The 27,653-nt window shown below is 38.6% G+C and overlaps 1 protein-coding gene across 2 annotated transcripts in view; it reads left to right on the top strand.

Annotated features, from left to right (window-relative positions):
* PCDH11X (protocadherin 11 X-linked) overlaps window positions 1-27,653 on the top strand; it is a 418,629-nt gene that overhangs the window by 298,527 nt on the left and 92,449 nt on the right. The gene's annotated exons all lie outside the window — the stretch shown is intronic.

The raw sequence follows: 27,653 nt of genomic DNA, 5'->3' as shown, positions 1-27,653 counted from the left end.
AAGGGGGATTATGTTTAGCTGAGATCTATGCATAGAGTAGAACAATATAAGTTTAATAATTAACATGAAAGTTACATAACGATAATATATAAAAACACGATCATCTCAAATGTATGGTCGGAGTCAGATTTGGGTGGAAACCACCCCTGATTCCCAGAGCTCTCAATAAAAAGCACCTGCACATAATCACTTATGTGATTATGTGTTTTTGAACGCTAACACAATCAGTCAATCAATCAATCAACCAATCAATCAGTCACAGGGTTTTTTGCTCCTGTGGGTAATTATTAAAAGTGAGCGTTGGTTTTAGCGCGGCTGAAGAAGCGCTAACCGCTCACTTCTGCTTCTGGAAGTGGGAGGTCGGGATGGCTGTTGGGGATAAAACACTTGGAGCTGTTAAGGGTTTATGGATGGGCTGGTGTTTTTATGGAGCTGGTGTGCCGGGCACAGAGCAGCTTTCTGAGGAGGTTAACGCTGCTGCCCTAATGGTCATAAATACTGCGCCGAGGGAATTCACATTTTTTAACGTTTCCCTCTCCGACACTGCTGTGTGCTGTAGTTTAACTCATGGGTGATGAGCAGCTCTGTGAAAAGACTGCAATACCCAGAAATAAGGGTTTCTTGATTTGCCCTCTGAAAGCAGCAATGGTGTGTAGTAATAATCTCAGAAGAGTTTGTCATGTTCTGCCATTGCCTCTGCCTCTTTGTGATGTCAGAAACAGGAAAATCAACAGGAGCAGGAGCTGTGGGCCCTGGCTCTGCTCTCTGTGCTGTGCTGAGCTGTGATAGCCAGTTGGAGACTCCACTGAACTTTAGTCAGCTGTTAATTGTCCAGAGGCTCCTTATCTGGATTAAATTGAACCGTGCCATTGATAAAGAGACACCTGAATGTCTCCAAGCCTCCAAGGCCTTGTTAGCGGCTTAATAAGTGATTTGAAAATACATCTGTTCTGGGCAAAACTTGGCCCAAAAGGTGGATTTCAGCTGCTGTAGTGTATCAGGAGGAATGAATTAGTGAGTGCTGTGCTCTTGAAATGGCTGTGGAAGGCACTTACACTCTGCAGTGGCAAATCCAGCATCCAGCAGAGAGCATTCCCTGCCACTCCGAGCTGGCTGTGCCACATTCAGCCTGGCTCTTGGAAATCACCTCTGCCTTTGCCTTTGCTGCCCAGGACTGGAGCCTCAGGGGCTTTTTGCACACGTGAGGTGTATCCTCTTTTTCTTTAATTTGTAAACTATTACCTAAGTTTAACTTTAAAATTTGTAAGGTGATGTGTTTACTGAATTAATGGCAGAATATTGTGTTTTCCAAGTTGATAGACAGCTGACAAGAGCCATCAGCTTTTTTGATCTTGTGTTGGAAACAATCATTATTTGCTTTTATGTTTATGCATTTGAGGCTGTAATATACCCTTAACAATATTCTAGGCAGCAAAACTGGGTTTTTCACAGAGTTGAGCTCTAAAGGGCTACACATATATCCCCAAGGAATGAAAATATCAAGTTGTATATTATTTGCTGCTTTTGCTTTGCATATTCATGGTCTGAACTTTATTTCCAGTTCTTTTTTTTTTTGCTTGTAACTGATATTTATATTTTACTGGAGCGAGAATGATGAGATGAAATCAGTGTCCAGGGCCTTTCCTGCAGAGAGCATGGGACAGGAGCTGGTGTAGAGGAGTTCCAGAACAGGCATGTGCTATTTACAAAGAGGCTCAGGTTTGGGATTTGCCAATGCTTTTTGTGCCCAGGTTGTTGTTATTTTTTTTATAATTTCAGAAGAAATATGCACCATGACTCTTGTAGAATGTGGCTTTACAAGTAACTCAGCTCTGACATGTGAATGTCACTGACACCCATCTCTCTGTGAGCAGGCTAAGCAGGCATCAGATGTCTTTCCAAGCTGAAGGAAGTTTAATCACCTGTCTAATTACCTGACAGTTCAGTGTTAAACCTGAAGTCACAGTTTAATTGGAGTTTATTTTATGTCAAGATTTTTCTTCCCTTCCGACTTGTGTCTTATTGAAACAATTTAATTGAAGTAGCACAATGGTAACAGCAGGGAAAGCTTCTTTTATGGCTCTTTTTAGTGATATATTATATATAATATATAATATATAATATATAATATAGAATATAGAATATAGAATACATAATATATTATATATTATATATTATATATTATATATTATATATTATATATTATATATTATATATTATATATTATATATTATATGTTTATAATATATATGTTATATATTATATAAATATATATAAATATGAAAATAAATAGAAATAGAAATAGAAATGTAAATAAAAATAAATAGAAATTAAAATGAATAGATATTTATATATAAATATATATTATATTAATTGCAGCATCTAGTGGCAAGAACAAAAAACGAGAAAAAATGGGAAGACCCACAGGATATTTGTGTCCAGTGTGCTGCTGCAAAGTGACTTGGTGCAGATGACAGAAACCCAAAATATCTGATGAGCCTGAGGTTCATGAGGTTCATTTGTGCATGCAGGACACATTTAGCCAACAGTGAAACAGTAAAAATATCTCTGAATTGATGGTTTCCTCTACAATCTTCTGCTGGATTTTTGGTTGGTGTTTTTTTCTTTATTCTAATTTGGCTTGATGCAGTCAAAGCATTTCTTGTCTTCCTTCATGGACTACAATGTGAATAGAGACAGGAAAATCCAGTCAGGTGATCTGAGTTCACACAGCAGAACAAGCATGGCCTTCATTGCCTCCCAACATCTTTAGTATCTGACCTCTCTCAATCTCAAACAGTGTCTGATTTGTCACCTGGTGGGGATTTAGTTCAACTTTGCCTGCCAAGGTTGAGAAATTTGGGATGAAATGATGTCAGGAATGTCCAGAGGCAACCATGAAAGCTGGTGGCAACTGTGGCATCACTCATGGCCATGTTCAAAAGTGTTTTCTTCCTCTTGCTTTGCCTGACTGCAGTCCTTCAGTGTTATTTGTTTCTCTAATACTGGAAATGGTTGCATTTGGAAGCTTTCCATTTATCAGCAATAAGTAAGCGTTTATTGCAAAACACTGGAAAAGATGAGCACAACAAAATAAAATAAAGAAAAAAAACACCCTGATAAATATTGGTGAGAGGAAGCTTTACAAATTCACATCCAATACAGGTCTGAAGCAAGGAGGGGAAAAAAATAACTGTCAGTTTATAGTGGTTAGAAAACTGTGAGAAATTTATATGTAAACCTTTAAAATTAATTGACTGTGCTAATTAAAATTAGAAATAGGCTATTTAAAATGATTTGTCTTCTCCTACTTTAGTTCCCTCCTTAGAAAAACGTAAAGTTCAACGTGGTAGATGCATCATAAGGAAGAGATGCCAATAAACTATCACACTAAGTAAATAGTAAAATAAAAAAGGATGTAGGTTTGTAGAGAACCTTTTCCTTAAGTAACAGCACTCTTGTACGTGGTATTCAGATATTTTCTCCTCATAAGTTGCTCAAATAATGATGCTTCAATAACTCCCTATGCTAAGGATTTTAACCAAACCATATTTTTCTCCTCTGTTTAAATACAAAACACACTTCAAGCATAGACAAAGACCAGCAAATTCTCTGTGTCTGGACTTCCCTGGTAAATTCTCTCCCAGTGGCTGTAAGCAGTGATGTTGTTCAAAGGGGTTGAAAGATACATGTAAATCTCAGTTCTGTTGGGTTATTTAATACATGTGTAAGATATTAATGACAAATTTTCATGCTTCGCCTGTTTTTATGGCCTTATCGAATCTGTTTTCCTTCCTCTAGACAATAAAATTATTCTACTTTTTGTTTGGAGGAAAACTAGAATATGACTAGTTCAGGCAAGAAATTGGGCAGAGCAGGAGGAATGATTGCAGCTTGGGGACAGGGAGTGTGCAGGGGAAGCCAGAAAACCTGAAAGCAATCTGCAATTAAACAATAGCAATCATTTAGGAGGTAGAAAATGGAAGTATAAACAAAGCTAGCTGAAAATTGAAGTTAATGATGCAAATCGCACTGAGATTTCAGGGTCTCAAATAGGAGCAAACTGGTGCATTAAGGAGAGGGGGTCTCCATGAAGAATATTTAGCATGAATTAGTGACTAATAAGCCAAGGAAGTTGCATTGAAAATCAGCAAGTGTAGAGCAAGAGGGGAATCAGGAAACACCATAATCTTGTGGCCATGCCAAGCTGGTGCTGCCAGATGTTATTTAGTGGCTGATTATTTCTGTCTCCCAATCACACCTTCACACTGTTGGAGAGATGTTTGGGTGAACTGGATTGAAGAATTCTGTGTTGTTGTGAGGTCCCCAGGGCGAGGTGAGAGATGAGAATTGTCTCCAAGTTCTCAGAGGCTGATTTATTATATAATGATATTATATTATATTATATTAAAAGAAATTATATACTAAGACTATAATAGAGAAAGAGAAAGGAGACATCAGCAGGCTTGACAAGAATGAGAATGAAAGCTCGTGACTGACTCCTCAGAGTCTGACACAGCTGGCTGTGATTGGTCATTAATTAAAAACAATTCACATGGAACAAATCAAAGATGCACCTGTTGGTAAACAACCTCCAAACCACATTCCCAAGCAATGAGATAATTATTGTTTTCATTATTTTCTGAGGCCTCTCAGCTTCTCGGGAGAAAATCCTGGGCAAAGAGGATTTTTCAGAAAATGTCATGGTGACAGAATGCCTGTGGGTTCAACCCCTGGGGAGGGGAAAGGTAAATGTTAAATCCATGGATTCCCCAGTTCCATTTGTCCCACGAGGCACAGCTTGTGGACAGCACATGGGGAAATGAGGAGTAGCTGGGGCAAAGCTCTGCTGGCTTTGGGTGATCAGCAGAGTGCAGAGGATCAGTCCCAGGAGGAATTGAGACTGCAATCTGTGGAGTTTAACCACGTAAGAGGGAGGCTTGCAGCAAGCAAGACATCTGCTCGTGATTAAAGACAGCACATATTTCTTCCTCAAAATTAAAAGAACACTTTCACCTTGACTTAATTTTTGATAAGGATGATGTTGATGAGCACAAAGGCAGGCTGATGGAGAATGATGATAATGGCACTAAAAGTCAGAGCAGGTTCAGTGCATTCGTGTGGAGGAGAGGAGATAATCCTCCTCCCAGGATATCAAAACTGATAGTGTTTTCCTTATTTTTCTGTAATTCTGACACACAAAGTGTCAAGAAAAAATAAATCTCTGGTCAAGCTCCACTACTGGAAAGCATTTACAAAGAAGAAAGTGATATATATAAAATTATAATGTAATAAATGGTGTCATGGGATTCCCTAGAGTAGGATGAGATTAGCTCCATTATCTCACTTCCATGATATGTATTTTCAACACTGGGGAATACATGTACAGCTAATCTATATATATATTTAAGGACTAATAACTGTTATTATGACATAGGGTGGAGCATTAATAATTAAGAATGAAAAGATGTAGAATAATACAAGAATGGAGAAATCTCCACAATTATCTTCATTAAGGAGTTTGGCATTAAAAAGCAGGAATGTGTCAATGAAATATTCCAGTAGCTCAAAGCCAAGTAGCACTGACAATAGGGGAGGAGGTGTGCATGACACGAGAATTGGATTTTGCTAAGGATTTGAAGTAATAGCAGTGGGATGAAATGTAATAGTTGAGAGTCATTCTCATAGGAGCTGCTGTATGTAACTAGTATATAAATCACCAGCTGAAAATGGCATAAAGAAAAAAAACCAACTGAGTATTACAAAGATAAACTATAAATCACCAATACCTAATGTGACTGTGAAAAAATCCTGGGTTACTCCTAGCAGAGGGAAAAAAACAAGAAAAGAATAAAATCCCAGGAGGTGGCTGACACCATAACAGGCCTGTTATGAATAGGGCTGGCTTCCCACATTAAAGAAAGGTGAATTCTCATGAGAAACAGGCATGAAGAAATATTATTAATAACAGGGGAATGGGATGCCCATATACAGAGAAAGGAATTAATATTGGCTCGTTCCGACTGCAAGGTAAAGGCTGCCTGGAGCCTGGGGCTGCTCTCACACCACAGCAGGGAGGGGAAACCAAAATGCAGCACTGGGCTGGTCCCAGGGAATGGGCTGGTGCTGCCTGTGAACCAAACAAGGCTGGAAATTTGGGGGCTGCAGATGAGACCAGTGAGGAAATACAGAGGCAGGGCATGAGAATTCAACCTGGCTGTAAACAGGAGCTGGATAAACTTGTGAGAGAGAGAGAAGGCAAATTGATTCTCTGTCTGTGAGAGCAGCAAACCCAGCGTGTCACACCAGAGGTGACTCTTCAAGGCTGGGGATGTGAAATCCAGGGGTGAAATTCAGTGTTTGCTGAGCCTCAGTTTACTCTGGGCTCCAGCTGGACACAGGGCTGGTCACCACCAGGCTGGCAGTGTCACCGTGCCACCACCAGCCAGGGTGTGACAGGAGCTGTCCCTGCTGTCCCCAGCCCTGCCAGCAGCTCAGGGACAGCCTGGGGAGGGATGCTGTGCCTCTGCCTGCTGGAGAAGAAAGGGTCAGCACAGGGCTGCAGACAGGGAGCTCACTGTCCCTGGGAAAAATGCCCGAGTTCTCTGCCATGCTGACTGGTCTGATAATCAGAAACTCTGCAGTTGCTGAAATATACTCTTTAAACATCATCAATAAGATGCTCTGGCAGCTGGATTTCAGACCTCATGCTGGGGCATAAGAAAAAGTAAATCTACAAAGTCTGAAGTTTCTTGTTCCCTGTCCAAAAACTGGACTGCCAACAGATAGAATTTTTTAACTATGCTTTCAGGGTTTTTTCCTTCCCATCTTCTGTACTTTTTATTTCCCCAGAAAGGTTGAGATGCAATATTTTAGTTTGGTTGCTGCTGAGTTATGAACACACTTAGGCCGAGCTTGAATAAAAAAGAAAGAAGCTGTCTTTAGTTAAAGATAACAAATCTCAGGCTAAAACACATCCCAGTCTCCCACATCTGCCCATTGGGCCCCTTAACTCCTGCTGCATTGGGCTTTTCTAACCCCATGGCTGAGCACTAATAATTAAGTCAGAAAGTGCTGAGGTAATTAATCTTTCTGAGGCAATAGAGTTTGATTGATCTTCCACCTTTAATCAAATTAGCTTGCACGTAGGTGGGGGAATGTAAAGGCTGGGCTGGCTCTGTAGCACTCTGAAGTGCCAGCCCAGTGTGAGCACCATGAATCACAGCTGGGAGCCTCCAGAGCCTCCTCTGAGGGCTTCAAACACCTCTGTGGGATTTAAAACTTGGGGATCTGGGAGAGATCCCCACCAGGACGAGCTCCCCACTCCTGTTTTATTGTGTGTCTCCCTTAGGGGGGCAGTTTCTGTCTGCCCGGAACCTGTTTGAGGGCACTGAGGCAGCAAGCTGTGTGGATTTTCCAGATGTTTCAGCTCTTTGTTTCTAAAAATAATTTTATTTATAAAAGTAAATTATAGTTATATTATCATATTATATTATAATATATACTATAATATTATAATATATACTATAATATACGATAATATCCTATACTATAATATATAATATAATATAATATAATATAATATAATATAATATAATATAATATAATATAATATAATATAATATAATATAATATATAGAATAGAATGTTAGTTATTATTGTTATTACATTATGGTGTTATAGTTATTATATATTATAATATATAATAACTATACTATAATAATTTTATATATTATATATAATTCTATAACTATTATAAAAATTATAATGTTATATATTATAGTTCTTATATTATGTTCATTATGTTTTTATAAGTTATATGTTTTTGATAAAAATAATTTTAGTTATCGAGTTATTCAAACAATATTAGTTATGGGGAGTGAAGCAAGCCAAGAGAAACTCCTATAAAAAAAAGCCTGATGATATTCTGGATTTGTTCCTGCCTGCAGAGTGGCTGGAAGGGCAGACTGGAGAGGTCAATTTGCAATGATACAGATGAGTGGCTTTTGCAAGCAGATTTTCACTTGTACCTGAGAGGATAGAGATTGCATATTCAGAAATAATTCCACGATTTGGTAATTTGATCTCTGGGTGCCTGACTTAAGAGTTATTAAAGCAGCTGAGACAAAGAGGGGAAGATGGACCAATCAAATTAAATTAAAAAATGCAAAAGCAAAAAGATTGTCCCACTTGGCCTCTCAGTCAAACACAGCACTATAAACACAGAACTGAATTTTCAAATTTTATACTTTCTGTGTATAAGGAGCACTCTTTATAAATTATTTTTAAAGTAAATTTTAGCTATTTTATTGCTGATATCAGAATATAAAACCTTGATCTACTCTTTGAAGAAAAGGAAGATAAAAGCAAGTTTTCTGAGCTGCACCATATTCTTTCATGCGAAATCAATGGGGATTGATGAGGAAAATCAATGGGGAAAATATGCTGGAATTTCTGGACTGCACAGTGGGATGGAGTAACTCAGGCAATGCTGACATATTTGTGAATGCAACTTAATGAAATTCTTGACTGAGGTTTATAATAGGAGTTACTCTCTAAAGAGATTGGAAAGAACAGCTCCACCTTCACTCACTTCTCATGGAATAATGAGGAGCCTTCAAAGCATTTGTTTTGGTGGGGGCATTTTTAATAATAAATGAGATCTGACATTTATAAACAGTGATTTAGTGGCAGATGTTCTGTGATGTAAATTTATGTTATCACTTAAGCTGACATGGTAATGGCTAATCCTATTTGTTCTGTTTATGAAAGTTTTAAAATAGATTGCTGTGGTGAGCAGGCTGGTGGGGCAGAGAAGGAGAGAGAACAAATTCCTTCCCTCCAGTTTTCCAAACTCTTTCAGCTCTGACTGTCTCTCTGCTTTGTCCCAAACTTTCTCTTCTTTCTTCTTCTGAGAGCAGAAAAACACAGATGATGCAATTTCTATTTTTTCTACCAAATCAAGCTAATCAGTCGCTGCAAGAGGAGCTTTTAGCAATATCAAATATTAAGATTTTTTTAGAGTTGAGTTCCTGTTTTAAAAATGGAAATATGGGGGGAAAAAATTGTCTCTTTTGTATAATTTAAGCCATGTGAAAAATTTCATAATTATAATTTGATTTGAAGCATCATAATTTATTACTTGATTTCTACTGTGATTAATGAAAAATATATATAATGAAATATATTTAGAGACTGTCTGCAGCTACCAGTCTGTCTTAGAAATTAAATAGAAAAATTGTATTTGTTGAACAAAGCAGATTCCCAAGTGATGGTGCATTTCAAGTCACAGCATTTGCTGACTCAAAGCTGATCAACTCAATAAACCCAGTCACTGTTGTTCGTGTTTGTGTAGAGATGTGGTCATCCTTTAATCTGATTTAACTTTTGGTAGGGAAACAGGATTGATCCAATCTTGAAGCACGCATTAAGAACAACTAGAATTGTTCCAAAAGGTCATTTGTATCCATATATTCCTGAATAGGGGAGATGTTTTTACCTTTACTCTTTAAATAACTTTTAGCCATCTGGAAAAGCAGCATATTGTTAATAAACTGTTGTTTCTGTCTTTTTTTGAGGCTGTATGATTGGCATTGTGATTTTTTTTATTTTTGGTTGCTGTGCAAGCCTTGTGCAGGCTGCTCATCAGAGGAACAGGGGCTGGTGTCCCTGTGCCTGCTGCTGTTCCAGCCACTGGCACTCTTTGTGAGCCCTACAGCTCACTGATGTGATGTACCCATTCTCAAAAAAAAAATAAAATATATTTGCCTGCCTTGAGCTGAGGAGACCTGGGCAAAATATTTATGATCATACTTTTGGATTTATATTCCACCAGAGGTTGAGATTCTCACCTTTGTGTTCAATGCCCATAAATAATGTTGCTGTTCCTAGTTAGTGGCAGGGTTTAGCAGGGATTCTGCTTTATTCCGGTGCTGTGTGAGTCAGTAGTGCTCTGATTAATTCAGGTGACATTCTAATTGGTGTTAAATGCTTTCAGAGGCAGCTCTGGGTGCTGCTGAAGTCAGCAGCTCCAGTCCCATGTCCCCATCTCACAGTTCCCAGCCTGGCCTCGTGCTGCCTCGGCTTGCACACGTCCATTCCCGTGTTTCAGTTGGAATTAGGTGGTGAAATCCCAGGATTACAGAGAGAATTTGGCTCTGTGTTTGTGGGCTCTGAGCACACTGGGGCTGATTTTCTGCTCCCAGTGCAGTTGCAGTAAAACCATCACAAGCACCTGTAGAACACAAGTGGAGCAGATCTGTACCACAAACATTGCATGCTAGTAGTTCTTCTGTGTGCAAATCAGCTCTTGTTTTTATTTTACCTGTACAAATCAGTTAGCCCAGGGATTTCTGATTGCCCAGGGTCAATCCCACTGCTGCTGTGAATGTGGAGGAGTGAGGTAGAGCAGAACTGGACAAACCCTCAGCTTTTCTGGCTCCTTTGGAATCCTCTCTGCCCCTGCCATGCCTTGGTCCCAAACAGCTCTGTTGTGATCCTTGGCCTTGCAGGGGCTAAAGCTCTGCCTAAAGCCTTGAGGCATCAAATTAAAGTTCTGCCCTTATAGCAATAAATACTACTACTACTACTACTACTACTACTACTACTACTACTACTACTACTAATAATAATAATAATAATAATAATAGTAATGTCATCATAGGAAGCACCAATTGATCCATCCAAAATGCTATTTCCAGGAAAAAGGCATGGCTCTATGGCCTGCTGGACTTCAGTTCCTCTCATTCTGAATAACCCTGTGTCTGTGGAGCTCCAGCAAGAACAATCATGCTATTTCAATAGTTGCTCTTTTATCTGGGTGATGTTCAAAACCCAGTGTCCCAGAAGATGTGTCCTCTGTAGGGTGAGATATTATAGAGTCTGGCCCTCATCTAATACTTTAAAAGAAAGCAAACCTTTCTCTGCCAAGAAAGGCTTTATTCCTGTCCCACACTAATCATACACCAAAGAACTATTTAGAAATAGAAAGGCAACCTTTGCCTCTCCTCCTTAGTTGCAGTGCATATAAAGAAAAACAGTGGCAATAAAAAGAAATAGGAGTGGTGAGAGAAAGCACTTTGAAAACTATAAAGGCAAAAATTATTTTTATCTCATTAGAACTGATATTAAAGCTTTTCTTTGTACACATTCTCATTTTTTTACAGAGGGTCAAACATCACCGATTACAGATTCTGCTGGGGCTGACCTCTCATCCTTCTGTCTCTAAAATTAGCTCCTCATTTCTCTTTTTTGTGAAGATCACAGGGATCTTTCCCCATCACCCCCTGATTGCCCTAACCTGGAATGTATTCAGAGTATTGAGAAAAAAGGTTCCCTCTGTAAATGAAGCAGATCCTTTTCCTTGTGCTGCTCTGTCCTGGGAACGGAATAGCATTTGTTGTGTCTGTGTGTAGGGTCATGTGAGAATTAGGAGTTTAGATTATTACAGCATGATTTGTATGATTAAAAGCATATAAACACTTAAATAATCTGCTTGGATATTGAATTATGCAGTTTTTCCATTCAAGGATCTATAATTAAAAAATGTTAACTTTTGGAAAAATGATGAGATGCTTCCTCCTACATTTTATTTTATTTTTTTATTTTACATCTGCTGAGGTACAGAAAGATTTCAAAAGTGCAAAATCTGCCTCGTAATTCTTTTTTTTATGCTTTCTATAATACCGAGTTTCAGGATTTGTTTCCCTTTTGGAGCACAGATACAAAGGAACACAGTTATGCTTTGCACATTCATCTCTACCCTCTGCTATCAACTCTGTACCTCCCATCTAAAGAGTTCAAGAGAAATCATAATACAAGGAAGCAGATGTTTTCTCCTTTGTATGACACCTATTCTTGCTGAATGGGGGTAAAAGATGGTAAATGTGGGGGGACATTAATATTTCTTGTCAGAACGTGCTTCACAGCCTGAAGAACCTCATATACATAATGATAATCAAATGTCAGCAAGTGAAAATAGGGATTTGTTAAAAAACAGCTGTGCTGCACAACTCTTTGACGGGAACAGAGGAATGCCTCACCCACTAAAAATTCACAGAATTTATTTAGCAGAAACTGTGGCTGCTCATTTCCATCAAGACAGAAGGTTAACAAGGCTGAAACGGATGGGGCTGGCTCAGCCTCGCTTCATGACCATGGAAAAAAAGGAATTTTTTAACTCTGCCAGAGCTCCCCCTTCCCTCCCAGCAGCTTTCCCTGTGCCCCATGCTGCAGTTTCAGTGCAGCTTTTAATGCAGCATCATCCTGGTGCTCCCTGAGGGTGTGTCAGGGACAGGTGACACTCAGCGACTCTGCTGGTAAATGCTCTTGCCACCATGTATTTGTAGGTTTTTGTAGATGTTTTCAGGTCTTTTTGGGTTTTTCTAGGTGTTTTCAGGCGGTTTTAAATTTTTGTAGGTGTTTTCAAGTGTTTGTAGGTGTTTGCAGATCTTTGTACGTGACTTTAGGTGTTTTCAGGTGTTTGTAGGTTTTTATAGGCATTTTTAGGTGTTTTCAGGTGGTTTTTTTTAGCCTTTTCTAGGTGTTTTTAGGGGTTTTTTCAGCTGTTTTTAGGTGTTTGTTGGTGTTTGTAGGTTTTTGTAGGCGTTTTTACATGTTTTAACGTGGTTTTGGGTTTTTTGTAGGTGTTTTTAGGTGCTTTCAGATGTTTTCAGGTTGTTTTACATTTTTGCAGGTGTTTTCAGGTGTTTGTAGGTTTTTGTAGGTGCTTTCTGGTTTTTTTTTGATGTTTCTCAGTGTTTGTAGGTGTTTTTAGGTGTTTTCAGGTGTTTGTAGGTTTTTGTAGGTGTTTTCAGGTTCTTGCAGGTTTTTAGGTGTTTTTTAGGTGTTTGTAGGTGTTTTTAGGTGTTTTCAGGTGTTTGTAGGTGTTTTTAGGTGTATTTAGGTTTTTGTAGGTATTTTTGTAGGTATTTTTCAGGTGTTTGTAGGTGTTTTCAGGTGTTTGTAGGTTTTTGTAGGTGTTTTCAGGTGTTTTTAGGTATGCAGGAGAGCTTCCCAGCTGCAGCACTGATGAGGCTCTGGGATATACAGAACAGAATTGTGCCGCATTTATGCTTTAAAAATTGATTTTCCTTTAAGCTGTAACTGCACCCTGCTATTTACAGTCACTGGGAGAAAGTGGCAATGATGTTCTGCACTCAGCAGTCCCTGACCTGTAATGCACAATTTGCAAATAAGCACAGAAGAGTAAACAGGGGCTCACAGAGATTTGTTTTATATTTTTATTTATTTTCTGTGAGACTGGCACAGCCAGGCATCTGCATCCCTAATTCACATTCCCTCCATCCTGTGCCCCCCAGGAAATATTCTCTAATCCATGAGCACTTTCCATGCTGAGGTGAGATGTTAAATAGCAAGATTTGCTTCTAAATAATAAGATTATGATACAAACCAACAAGAACAGGGATCTCAAGGTTAAAGATAGCATTTCTCATTCAATCTGAGCTGGTAGAAGGGAAGAAAGAGATTAGAGAAAAAGGAAAGAAATAAAAATAATAAATAAAATAAAAACTCTGCCAAAGTGAAGCTGTGACTACATCAAGATATTCAAGACACATCATAAAAAGGCTTTTAAATCTGATGTTAATGCATACATATATATATATATATGTGTGTGTATATATATAATGAGGGTATATTTGTTTTCCATTGTTAAAATATTTCTGTAGAGACAAGATCTTTCTCAGGTATTTGCTCCAAATGTACCTGTTTCAGATCATCATGGTCTTTGTGGCTAGAGCAGCTTCTTGCTAGAAGAGGGACATATTTAAGGCAGATGGCAATTTTTATTTTTTTTTTTTTCCCCACAGCAGTGGAAGATGGTTCCAGTAAAAATATACTATCTTTATTCAGATGTCCATGGTAACAAATAGAGAAAAATAAAGCAGATTTTTCTCTCAGCGAAATCCCTTTGAAGACAAATGTGGTTTTTTTGTTTTTTGGGTTTTTTCCTTACTCTAGTATTGGTATTTCTGGAACATGTTTGAATGTTAAGTGTTTTCTCTGAGCTTCTGCTAAGATTCTGCTCTGAAACAGAAAACTGTAAAATCAGTGAGATAAACCCCAGTGTTTTAGTTCTATTCCAAAAATATTCACTTTCCAGAAGAGAAGTTCAGCTGAAAAGTGAGGTGCCACTTTTCTTTCATGCTTTGTGGGAATAAGGCATCTTTCTCTGGAGTCCTTGATGGATCTTGCCTTTTCCCTCCCCTTGTGTCAGTAATTTATGTAACTTCTGCTCGTGCCAGAAGAAGCTGTAAAATGTATTTGTAAATTACTGTTTGAGAATCTCGAGCTAGAAGACCCGGTTTGTTTGATGTGAAAATAATTCTGGTTTCATGTGTTAGATATATAAACTGCACCAGTAATGTTGCATTGATTGTGCTGCTTTGTTTGGAAAAAAAAAAAAATACAAGCAACCCTGAGTGAACAAGGCAATTTGCAGCTTTGATTAAATAGAGCAGACAGAGGAATGGCTCTGAGGAGGAAAATAAGAGCTCTGAAGCTGTGGACAGAGCAGTTCACTCAGCACAGATTTTATCCTCATTTTCCTTGCCTATGCTTCAGCTTGGTCACATATTCAGCAGCAGAATGATGGGTTTGTAATATTATTTTACCAAAAGAAATCAAACTTAGCTCTACCTTTGAGCAGGGTCCTTGTTGCCCTCAAGGATCTTAAAAATTATTAAAAATCTATGTACCAGTGAGTGAGCCCTGGTGTCAGGGGGGGTTTGGGTGCTCCTGCTCTATTGACATTTTCCCAGTTCAACTTTGGGGTCCATACTGGGACAGGAGTTCCCCAGGCTCTGTCTGGCCAATCTGGGATCAGTCCCCAAAATGATCTTTCAGCAAATATAATGCAGCTGTGGAGTGGTTAATAGCCAGAACTATCAATCTATAAATCACTACAATTGCTGCCTGCAATTATAAAGGCAAGACATAAATTAGGGAACTCTGGGCAGCACTGTAAGCACAGCTATGCCCAATTTCACCATGAAGGGCAATAAATAAAGTGATATTCAGAAATTGCATCTTCTGTGAATAAAGGCAAATAAATTGGACATGAAGGCATTTTGGGTGGTTGAAGGGAGTGCTTGGATTTTCAGCAATGACAGACCTAGATAAAAGACCATTCTTAATGTACAGCCACCCCAATAGCTTTAATGTACAGCAGAAAAGGAGAACTTTGTTTCAAATCTAAGTTGGAAATAACCTTTAACACTGAGATTCTGCCAATGGCTGAATAATACAGAGACCCATTTTCCCCAGTCACCTGGAAAACAAACTACCTGTATGTAAATTCAGCACCTTTGATCAAAAAAAACCCCAAGTTTTGAATTATATCATATTTTCATTTTAACATTGAAAGTTGCATGTGCTTGGAAAGCTGAACAGCATGTCTGCCTTTAGCCTGTGCTCATTTATAATGAGTAATTATCTAATGATGATGGTGTTCAGCATGCATGAGAGCTCCTGTAGCAAGATTTGGAATTTTAAGGAAATGCTGTAGATCAGATGATAATGTCTCATTTGTATTCTCTCAGTTTCCCAGTCACTCCTGCATTACAGAAATGGACTGCAGATCTGCACCAGTGTTGTGTGAGGTGGGAAAAGGCTCAATAATCCTCAAAGAGTGCAAACAATTCCTCCCCACACCTGGCAGCGCCAGGGGAGGCTGTCCCGAGGAAATCACACCTTGTACAAAATGAGTTCTCAGTCCTGTCAGGAGCAGCACCGCTCCTGAGGACTGCAGGGATAATTAAGTGCATAAATGAAGGCAGAATGAGCTCTGAGTGTGTGGATGTGTGCTGTAATTCCTGCCACCCTTCTCTGCCTGGAGGATCTGGTGATCCCTCTGCTGGCCTGGGGTGTAGGACCATGGCATTTGTGGGGTGTGTGTAGGAATTGTAGGAAGGGTTACCTGAGCAAAAACCTCTATTTCCACTAAGAAATGGCAAGTTTGGTAGTCCAGTTAAAACTTCTTTTTTTCTTTTTTTTTTTTTTTTCTGTTAGTTAAACAGACAGGAATCTATATAGCAAAATAAAAATTGTTTCTGATGTTAAAGGCAAAGAATTAGAAATGTGAGCATCCTATTTTAAAAAAAGATTTAGGAGTTTTCCACTGACAGTAACAGTAATTTGGCTTTTATTCTAATGTCAGTACTTTCCACTGTGGAGGAGATCTGCTTGCATATATGCACATCTCTGCATATTTATCTGCCTCCATAATGTGAACAAATTACTTTTGCATCTCAACATATGTATCTGCAGATGCATCCATCTCATCTCCCTCTGACTGATGGCTCTGTTTTGCTTCATTCAACGTTTTCTCCAAGGCACTCTCAGGGAGCTTTGCTGGGGAAAGCCAGACCTGCCCCTGAAAGGTAAAAAATTGGCAAAATCAGGGGGCAAAATGCTGTCAAGGCCAGCGTGGACACAGCCCTGCAGAGCTTTGAACTGCATTCTGTACTTAAATTACCTCCTCTGAGCACTTCCAGGGAATGCAGTGGGTCTACCCTGAATGAGCACAGTTAAGTAGGTGCATAAGTGTTTCCAGGCTTTAGGCTTTACAAGCTTTCATAATTAGTGCTCCAGACAACATTAATTAAAGAGTACTTTAGAAAGAATATAGCTGTTTAAAGCTCTCCAGTGGTTTGCATCTTATGCAGGGATCCCAATCAATGCAGCGCATGGGGAATCCACTCAGAAAGGCAGGCATGATTATAGTTTAATGTAATCTGTATATACATCTTTGGAACTGTATATAGCAAACAGAAGTGCACACAAAGTCACTTCAGTTCAAGGACAGTTCAATAAAAGGCAGTAATAATGAAAGAAACATATGTTTTCATTTTCATCATCATTTCTTCAAGGGCTGTGATCTGTGGTAATCAAATATGATGAAGAGGGAGCTTTTCCTGAGGCTAGCAATATTTCTCTTATTTCCTTGGAAATAAGAGCCCTGGGACAGTTAGAATTTGTATCTTGCTCATCCTTCTGTTGTTATATATTTGAGGGGGAGTTAAAAGTAAAACACTGGCTGATAGTTTTTTATGAAAAAAAAAAAAGACATTGAATTGTTAAACATGATGGTATATCTGATTTATTGTGCAAGGCTGGTTTGAATGTCTTTGTCCCACTGCACTTGGGATGTGATGAAGATGACTGCAGACAGATGACTCTGTCTCCACAAAACATGTCTCTGAGTGTCATGTGGCAAATTTTGATGTGTGATTGAGGGTTGTGTTGGGCAATATAGGATCCCCTGCAGCAGCTCTACTTAAGGCTTAAGCACAGTTTAAATTCTTGACATTGCTTGTCTTTCATGCTCTTTTCCTCCCATATTGAGATAATTTCCAAATGCTGATGAAGAAAATTACTGCATCTTGCACTGATATAGTTGTGAAGGCACAATAAAATTTGACATCTTCCATTTAGTGTGCCTTGATCAGAAATAGGTCTATCACTCAGAACAAATTATTTTGAAGCCTAAAGCAGGAAGGATATAATAGTTAGGCACAAAATTACCTGATGGGTTTTTAATCACCCTGACAATTATAAAATAAAGGATCTCTGTCCATTATTGAAAGATGAACAAAGACCAAGAATAGAAAAGGAGACAGTGACAAAGTAAATGATTGAGGGGGTGGGAGCCTCCTGTACTGTGTAAAAACTTGAAAGATGCTCAGCAGTGACTCAGAGATTTCCTTGAGCACCCTGAGCTGCTTTTCAGCTGGCTCTGAGTGTTAACTACTCTGACAGAAAAAATACTGAAAAACACCTGGACAATTTACTTGTCTGCTTGTTTTTCTGTCATGTTTCCCTGGAAAAAAGTGGAGGACCCAGAGTGAATGCCTGAGGTGTGGAAACACATCCAAGGCTCTGGGAGGCTCCAGGCAGAGCAGGGCTGCAGCAATTCTTTGGGAGTGGAGGAACCTGAGCCCACAGAAACTCCATCTTCACTGTAGTGACAAGATTCCTCTTCAGAGGGGTCAAAGATAAAAAATCTGCAGGTCTGTAAAATGTATTTCTCTGTTTTCTTTGATTTTTTTTTTTAATTTTTATAAAGTATTTTATTTTTGTAAAATATTTTGGAATTTTTATAAAATATTTTATATTTTTATAAAATATTTTAATTTGATTTTTTTTCCTATATGTGCTTTCCACTCCCTCTCAGCGTTGCTCCCAAAAATCCCACTTAGTGAAATCAGGTACTGATGACACAATAATTATTAACCAGATAAGTTTGATTCATCATCATCTCCTCTGGTCTCCACTCCATGCCAGCGACTGCTGATTATAAATACCATTAGTGAAACAGAAATCAGCACAGTGAAACTCAGGTTTATTTTTTTCAAACAAGGGGCTTTTTTCAGCATTCAGGTCCCCACAGGCTTTTAATCAAGGTTATGGGAAAGTCCATAAAGGAAAGTCCATAAACTTCCCACTGAATATTTAACAAGCTGAAGGTCGTGGCAGGCAGGAGATGCCAAGGACGAGGGAGATGAGATTGCAATCAAAGAGCAGAGGAGACCTGGAGATAAGCAGAGCTTTGTCCGCAGATAACATCTGCCAGAGCAAACACCAGAGTCACCTGGCAGCTTCTTCTGTGGGATTTAATTTTCCCAGTATAAACAGCCGTAAAAGGGGTAAACACAAATGGCTGCTGTTTGCAGGAATGTAGTCACTGAACTCCTTTGAAATGATGATTGAAATCCAGTCAGAAAAATTTAAAAAAGGAAACTATTTCAGTGTAGTTTTATACTTTCTTTTTTTACTGACCTGAAATCCTAATTCCTTCACGTTTTTTTAATAAATTCTCTAAACAGCCCCTATTATACTAAAGTGTAATGCCTGTTTACATGTTCAGCTAATAATTTTTCTTTGCTAGATCTTTTTTAATTGAACAATTTTTAACAGTCTAGTTGTGACAACATTTTCCTGTGTACAAATGGAAAAGCAATCTTGCAGAAACACTCACCCATGCCCATCCAGCAGCTATAAAAATATAATTATAGCACTCTGTATAGTGCATGGAGTGAATATTCAGGGAAGTTATCTGAAATGTCAGGCTGAGGAGGGAGCAGAGTGTCCACTGTGCAGTGCCCAGGTCTGTGTCCAGGAGCTCTGGATGCTCTGAGTGGGGCTGGGGTGGCATCACCTGCAGCCTCTGCCTTTATGGCCATCCTCAGAACTGCCTGGAAGTTCTCCCCAGTAATTATTGCACTTTAACCTGGGTGTTTCCTCAAGCTGAGATGTTCCTAACCCCTTATCTGTAGCAAAATTCAATGAAATATTTAATGCTTAGTTTCATAGTCTGTTCTGATTAGTTTAGATATAAATTCTATACTAGAATTTTTACTATATATATAGTATATATATGCTATATTATATTAGTATACTAGTATTATATAGTATAGTAGTATTATATAGTATACTATACTATATAATACTAATATAATACTATATTATACTATATTATTATATATTATTATATTATTATATAATATAATACTATATAATATGATGCTATATTAGTATTACATAGTATATTATACTCTATATAGTATATATATACTATATACTAATACTATATTACTATATATATACTCTATATAGTATATATAGTATGTATATAGTATATATATACATTTAGTATATATATACTTATAGACGAATATATACTAGATATAAATTCTATAAAATAGTATAGAAATATAAATAGAATTGTATTGAAATTATATATAAGTATAGAAACATAAATATGAATTATATATAAATATAAATTTAATAAATTAAGTTGTCCTGTAAGTTTTTATCTGAAGATAAAAGGGTGGGCAGGCCTGTGGCTGCCCCTGCATCCCTGGAAGTGCCCAAGGCCAGTTTGGACATTGGGGCTTGGAGCAGCCTGGGACAGAGGAAGGTGTCCCTGCTCATTGATTGCATAGGAGTGGAAGTAAATGATCTTTAAGGTCCCTTCAAAACCAAACCATTTTATAATTCTGTTATCTTCCCCCCTGCTTTGTGTAAGAACCATTAAAATATTTACTGTGAAAAATTCTGCTGAACTTGGAGGTGGAGATGCAGCTCAAAAGCTGAGCACATCTCATTTCCATTAATGGAATAGCACACACTGTTTTGCAGTAAATCTGGTTAAAATGGGTAGAATGTACTCATAATATTGTCTCTGCCTTAATTATTATGACAGAAGAAAGGCTGCAGAGAAGAAACCATGCTAAAAGTTTTCCCTCCTTTTATTGTACCAGATACTGTTAAGGACCCCAAATGATGGCAGCTCTGTGACCATCCTAGATCTAGGATGATTTCCAACAGTCTTTCATCAATCAAATTGTTGATTTGGGGCTTAATTTCTAAGAACTGGATTAATTTTTCTTCAGATTATTCCTTTTATAATTTCCGTTTAGTTTTGTAGAGAGAAGGGAGAGCTCAGAAGAGAACTGTAAGCAAGATAATATTATTTTTTATGATAAAACATTTGAGACGTTTCTGTTACAATGGCTTTGGGTTTTAGACTTATAACCTCCATCATTCAGGGAGCAGATTCTTTAGTTCTTGTCAAGCCCTGCCGACAAGGAAGGCTAAAAGTGACACAAGTTTTTCATGAGCAATCTGGAATCTGTTTCACAGGAATCCCTTTTCTCTCCCTAATAAATTGCTCACCCAGAGTGGCTTGGCTCTGTCCCACGTGGGTGCTGCTCCTGCCATCCCTGCCCACACCTGTGATGATGAAAAATTGATGAAAAAATTGATGGAGCCCAGGAGCAGAGATTTTTGCATGACTCCTTTCAAACAGGGGAGAAAACACCAGCCTGGGTGACCTCAACCCCAAATCTCACCTCACTGTATTGGATTTAAGGTAATTTTTCCTGTGTGGGGCTGGCAGGGCAGGATCCATCACCCCTTGGTTTTGATCATGCTGGCAAACCACCTCTGCCACCACATAAATAATTTCATCTGGAAAGAACCCCACTCGTGCTGATGTATTTAAAAATACAAGACAAAAAAAAAAAAATTGAATCGTTCTATTTTTAAGTCTGGCCATAAAATAACAATCAAGCATTGCAACAATGAGACTTGTCTGATAAAAGGATTGAAAAGCTGGAGCAGAAGTTGCTTAATAATAAATGGAATCTCAGTACTTCACTTGTAAGACGCTCGTTTTCACTTGAGACTGCGCTGCTCTCGAGATAGAAGAGCTGAAAAGGAGAATATTGTAAACATCCATTATATATAGTTCATGCATATGTCTTGTTCCTCTGCCACTCTGATCATGCAGAGTTACACTTGCAGAATAACAGAAACAAGTTCAGCAACTGATGAAAAAATTAAAAAGCTCGTGTTGGAGGTAAATGTTTGAACCCCACCATGTTTAATTTGTGCAGTGGACTTGCACAGAATGGAAATATCACAAAGTAGAAAGTGTAAAGCCACAAACAAATAAGTTTGTTTCGCTGGTTTAAGTATAAAATTTTGTTAAAAAAGGAACAATGTTCTAATATTAATACCAGGAACAACATTAAGATAAAAATACCAGGTTAAAATTTAAGTTTTGGTGTTTTGTAAAATTTTTCTCTAATTTATAAACTCAGCTGCTGTCTTACCAGCCCAGTGTAGAACATTTGAGTGTGGACCTATTGAGTTTTATTTTTCCCTGTAAAAAATCTTAATACTCTTGTTGAAACACCCTTGATCAAGTGTGCTTGTCTGCCAGAGAATATCAGACATATTCCAGATAAGAAAATCAAAATCTTTCCATCTCTTCTAGCTGGCCTTTATTCAACTCAGTAATGTATAATAGCTTCTCAAAATGTTTAAACCTAATGGATGAAATTGAAATCAGTTCTTCTAGACACGCTTAAGTTTATGTAGATATATTTTAAGGAATACATGGAGGTTGAGTGGTCCTGAAAAATAATTATTTTGCAGATCTGCATTATATATCTAGACTTTGGTGTTTTGGGCAAAAACAAATTCAGGGTTGTCTGACTTTGAAAAAACCCAAAAAGCACAAATGGCCCCGAAAAAGGATGATTTCCCAAGCCACCCCTTGAGCTTCTGTGAGATCCATGAAATCAGGGGGAAAAGGGAGACTGAGATTAGAGACCCTCAATGAGAAAAACTTCCACAGCACCTCTGCAGAGTATTCTAAATGGTGAGCTTATGAATAACACATCATCACTGCAGAAATTCCCTTTATTCATCTGGGATCTGGGTTGTGCAGCCAGTGCAGTGGCTCCCATATGGATCTCTCATGCATGAAGCTGAAAGGGATTTTTTCTGTTCTTTAAGCTTTTTGCATTTTCATTTGTTACCTCTGAAAATATGAAAAGTTTTGGATGTTTGGTTTGTTTTTTTTTTGTCTGACGGTTTTATTTTTCCTCAGAGATTAGGAAATACTTGTAAACCAAATGAGGGAAGGTATTAAAAACCAGAGATAAAACTATTTCAGGATGAAACTGGTTGAATAACTATTGATCTGGAGAGAATTGGAAATTTAACCCTGTCTCTCACAAACTACAAGATGGTTATTCAATGTGGAAAATAATCTTTATTATATGAAAGGGAATATTAAGGTGTTGATAGATACGAGAGGTATTGATGAAATGAGACATTCAAAATAGTAAAAGGAAATATGTATTATCTGACAATTGATCTAATAGAGAAACAGCAAGAATAGTTTAACAAATGTTAAATGATAAATGGGCCACACATGTTAATTGAAGAGCAGTACCTGAAACCTGGCAAGGCTGTGACAGCCCTTCCAGAGAGGGAAAAAGCAGCAAGGAAAGAATGCGTGCTCTTGTCATATCAGAAATATTCATAAATCCTGCATAATTTGACAATGAAATGGTTTGCAGACAGATTAGGCAAGGAAGCACAAAATTATTTATTCTTTCCAGAAAATAAAGCAGACTACAAAAATGAGCAGGATGGCATCTTGTCAGCATCTCTGAGGACTTTATTCAGCCCACGTCCTTCAAATCTGACCCACAGCTGCAAAAAAGGACATGATGAGAGGATAAATGAAAATTTTCCCCATTTTGTGAAATTCAATGCTGGGGTTTTTTTATTTTAGTGTAAATTTAATATAAATTATTATAATAATTCAGCCATATGTCTTCCTGTAATACAGAGAGAGGCGTTGGGATTTGTAGTGGAAAATAATACTGGAAAGTTGTACTGGAAAATACTCTTTTTCAAGACGGGTAAAGTGAGAAAAAAAATGATGTTGTTGCTCCGTCCTTGGTGCTGTTTGAGGAAGTTTTGCTCAGGAAGTTGGAGAGAGTTTAATACGTTTTCATTTGGGTTTATGAGACACTCGTAGAATATCATAAAATATAATCAAAGCTGATAATGCCAAGTCAAAACCTGATAAAACTAAAGTACAAAAGTGCTGTGGCATCAAGGGAGAATTGTCAGCTAGTTATTTATTGGAGGGCTGTCAAGCTGTGTGGATGACTGAGATTTTCAGAAATTAATTTGAGAGGTCAAGATGGACATTTTTCTCAAATCTTGTCTCTGTGTTCATATTTTTAAGTGTTCATCATAAATGTTAATTTTAATTATATAATTTCCTAACTGGCCAACTTTGAATGATGCTTATATGAAGAGAATAGAAAAAAAAAAGTTATTTAATTTTAAGGAGCTTTGTTAAATTTCTGTTGTTGACATATTAAAGAGGTGGAATTTTAGTAGCATCTATGAAAAGCAAATATTTTTAAGACACATTTTATTTAGATGCTAATATTAATTTATCAATAAACATCCCACATTCCTGCCAGTGTACACTCAATAGCTGCATTTTCAAATGAAATTATTGAAGAGATTGAGATTTGAAGTAAGATTGAACATGAAATTCCAAGAGTAGAACATAAGTAAAAGCTAGGACTAGTCCTAAGAATAAAAATGAATAAAGAAATAATTCTTCACATGTATTTTTCAAAGCTATGCTGACATTTTTCATTTTGCCAATCTGTTGTTTGGCATCACTTATTGTCATTATTCTGAAACATTAATCCAGCAACAGCATCTCTGCCTTGATGAACTCCCTGGTGTGATTGCTGTGTGCTGTCACCAACATCTGAGACTAAAATAATTGTAAGAAAAAGTTGCATATGTAAGACTTATATGTGGAAAAATGCATTTCATGAAAAGTCAGTAAAAAAGTAATCAAGCCCAGTCAGCTGCAGTGAGTTGGAAAGTTTCTGGAAAAGCCATGGAGAACATTTCCTGGGGTTTGGCCGTGGTGATGGGCTGAAGCTGGTGTCCAACAGCAAATGTTGGATGGACACAGCAGGGCAAAATCATCTGCTGTGCAGTGTGGGCATGGAGGTGATGGGGAATTGGAGCTCAGAGCTCCATGGCTTGCCAGGCATCCACAGCCACTGTCTGGAAATCTCAGCTTGCCTGGTTTGGTTTTGGTGTGGGTTCATTGCAGCATTGAGACCCCTCCTGCCCGTGAAGGCACCCTGAGGTTTTCTCCAGGGCTGGGTGTGTGATGCTGCACCCTCTCTGCTTCTACTTGTCATTAAACTGCTCCAGAAATGGTGCAGGCACCACAAATATTTATTCATGTCACTCGAGGAAATGCTGTCAGTCATTAAACTTGGGTAATTAGTTTTATCTGTAAGAAATTCCAGGTAAGGTCCCTGAAAGGAAGTGAAGATGCAAACCTGTTGTGTCTTCTAATGGGTTTGTGTCCCTGCAACTGTTGGTGTGTTGGGTACATACACAAGGATTTAAATTAATCTGTGTTATTACTTTGTGATTCCAAATGGCAAACATGTAGCCTGATCAAGTCTGCTTGCTGGAGTTGTTAACCTGTTATCTGTAATTTCAAGTCAGTGTTCCAAGCTCTCTATCATATTCAGGCTGCATGCCTATTTTGTCAGAAAGAAAAAGAAATCTGTGCATGCACACCTTGAAAAGGAAGAATTCTTGGCTTTGTGGGTTAACAGTTTTCAGAGAAGCCATTGTCTTTTCTCCCATAATAACGATTTCTAACATAACTTTTGTTTTTCACCTGAATGCTGTGAAACCCACAGTTAGACATGTGTCCTGTGCCTTTGCTAATGTTAGGAAATCACACCCTCAGCCTGCAATTCCCCACAAGAAATTTCCCCTTTGTTAAATGTGAATAGTGGATAAGTGGTGATTGGTTGTGTTTCAGCTCCCTGGGCTTGTTAAGTGAGGCTTCCTTTGGAGTTCAGGGCTGGTCTGTGAGTACAGGTTTCACAGCACACACTATTATTTCATCAGCAGAGCACAAACCCTGCTAATTTGTTTTATGATGACAGTGCCTGGTAGCTGGCACTTAGGCATGTTTAAACTATTGTACTCACCATTCTCTTTGGTGTAGCTTTCTGCTTTCTGCAGCAAATGTCATCTGCAGACAAATTAATAATTTGTTATCATTTGCTGGAGCAAGAAGTGAGAGAGGTGGAAGTCAGCTGAGCAGGCAGGGCTGCTGTGGTGGCAGGAACCAGGGAAGCAGTGCCTGGAGTCTGTCCTCAAAATGTACAGGCAGAATGCAGAGGAGCTGAAATACACTCTGCATTGTTTCCATGTTCAGTGCATTATGAAGAGATAAACACTGAGAGGTGCTGCCAGGTTGTGGGAATCCTTAAAAGCAGAGGGTTTTAAGAAAGCTGCAAAAGGCAGGCCTGAGAGACAGCAGAAGTGGGATTGGAGCTAAGCAGTAGCCATGAGATTGGTCAGCAGAAAACTTGTGTAAGAAATAGAAAAGTAAGGGCAAATAGAACAATGGTGTGTGTATTAACGCTTGTCTAGAATAACTCCCTAAGCAGAAGAGTTTATTTAGAGAGATATTAGGAAGGTTAAAGCTTAATAATGGAGCTCTGTGCATTAAGCCTCACAAGCAGGTATTGTATTTGAAATAAGCAAGCATTGTTTAGCCAAAGGTACATGTGCTTGCTTGTAGTGGTTGAATAGAACTACTGTCAATGTGCTTTTGCTTTCTGTGATTGGTCAAAAAACTTGTAAAGTGAGTTGTAACATTAAGTTCTGGGTCTGCTGTTTGAGATGTGAGCTGCTGGCATCTTCCCATGGTCATAATCATGGAACGAGACTGATAATGGAAAATACAACAGCTCAAGGCACGTTCCCCAGCAGTCCCCTCCCACTCATTATTTGTACATAACCCCGAGCCAGCAATCCCAAGTATTGGGAAATCCAGGACTCCTGTACAACTGACCACTATGAACAAGCAGAAGCTGTTTATGGTTTACATTACACACACTTTTATAGATTGTACAAACTAACAAGTACACACTTCTTGATTGGTGCCTTTGTCTTGTTCACTCATTTTCTGCCTGCATTTCTCAGATTGTGTGATTGTTACAGTCCAGGTGTTTCACAGTCCTCTGTTCTCCATCTCTTGTGGTCTTGGTGTTCAGTTTCTCAGCCTCTTCTTTCTTAATTTAGCACAATTTATGTTTCAATAGCCTTGATGAATTCCCAAGGTTTTAATAACAAACTTAGAACCAGGCTGGCTGGTGCACACTATTGCACTAACTATAAAAATATTGTTGCATTGCAACAATCAAGTTCTGTCACATCCCTGCTCTGGGATTGAGCATGCTGCAGGGTAGGGCACCGAGACTCTTCTTGCAGCAGGAGTTTCATCATCTCTTCATGAACAAGCCTCTGTAGCCAGCCAGGTAATTAAACACAAACACAAATGATCTTTTGCCATGTGCCTGGGAGCTCCTGAGGACTCTGCAAGTGTGAGGTGGCTGGTGTCCACGAGCACTGGAGTGATTTCCTGCGGAAGGGGATTTCTCCAGGTGAGCTGCAGTGCATTATCCCTTGGAGTTATCCCTTGGAGAGCCCAGGGTGCCTCCTCAGGATGCTGAGTCCCCTCAGAGAGGTTCAGCCCAGCCCTTGTTCCTGCCTGGCCCCAACAGGAGCCTGACCAGCAGGTCATTGGTGAGAGGTGAAGGCTGCTCTTGTCAGGAAATATTTTCTGCTTGGCAGTTTCTGATCTTGCCCTGCAGAAGGACTCACAGGCAGAGGACACGGGGAGGGTTTGCTGAGCTGCAGCTCAACGTGGGGAGCTGCCTGGCTGCTGCTTTTAATTAAATCCACCACCATCCAACAGTCTGGCTTGATTCCATGGCCTCCTTTCTGAGAGGGGCCCCCCTGCCCCCAGTTTGTCCAAGGATAATCTGAGTGCTACATCACAACATATTTGTGATGTTGACTAAAGAGCACATTGCTTTTCTCTTGGTGGTTTGATTAATCTTTATTAAGCTCGTGGCCAACCTGGACATTGTCCCTTGATTTTGTTGTCTATTTTTAGTACAGTCTTTAATAAACAAAATCACCTTCATCATTCTCAAAGGAAGGAGTAAAAATTGCCTCACAGACAGGATATTTTTACTAAACAGATGTGTTTGTTATAAAGAGTTGTAACACATCTGAAAAAGAAAAAAACAAAGTAAGCTTGTTGAGTATGTAGTTATTTGCTGGTGCCTTGATGGAGCAGCTTACAAATCATGGCAGTCAGACATATCCTATTATTTATACAATGGGGTTCTTTAGAAAGTTCATTTTTAAGGTAAGCAATCAAGTAATTCCTTATATGGGGATGGGGG

Source organism: Melospiza georgiana, chromosome 12 (genome assembly GCF_028018845.1).
Source record: "Melospiza georgiana isolate bMelGeo1 chromosome 12, bMelGeo1.pri, whole genome shotgun sequence".
In the NCBI taxonomy this organism is placed as follows: Eukaryota; Metazoa; Chordata; class Aves; order Passeriformes; family Passerellidae; genus Melospiza; species Melospiza georgiana.
The sequence above is the reverse complement of the archived record's forward strand: the minus strand, read 5'-3'. Positions and strand labels throughout refer to the sequence as shown.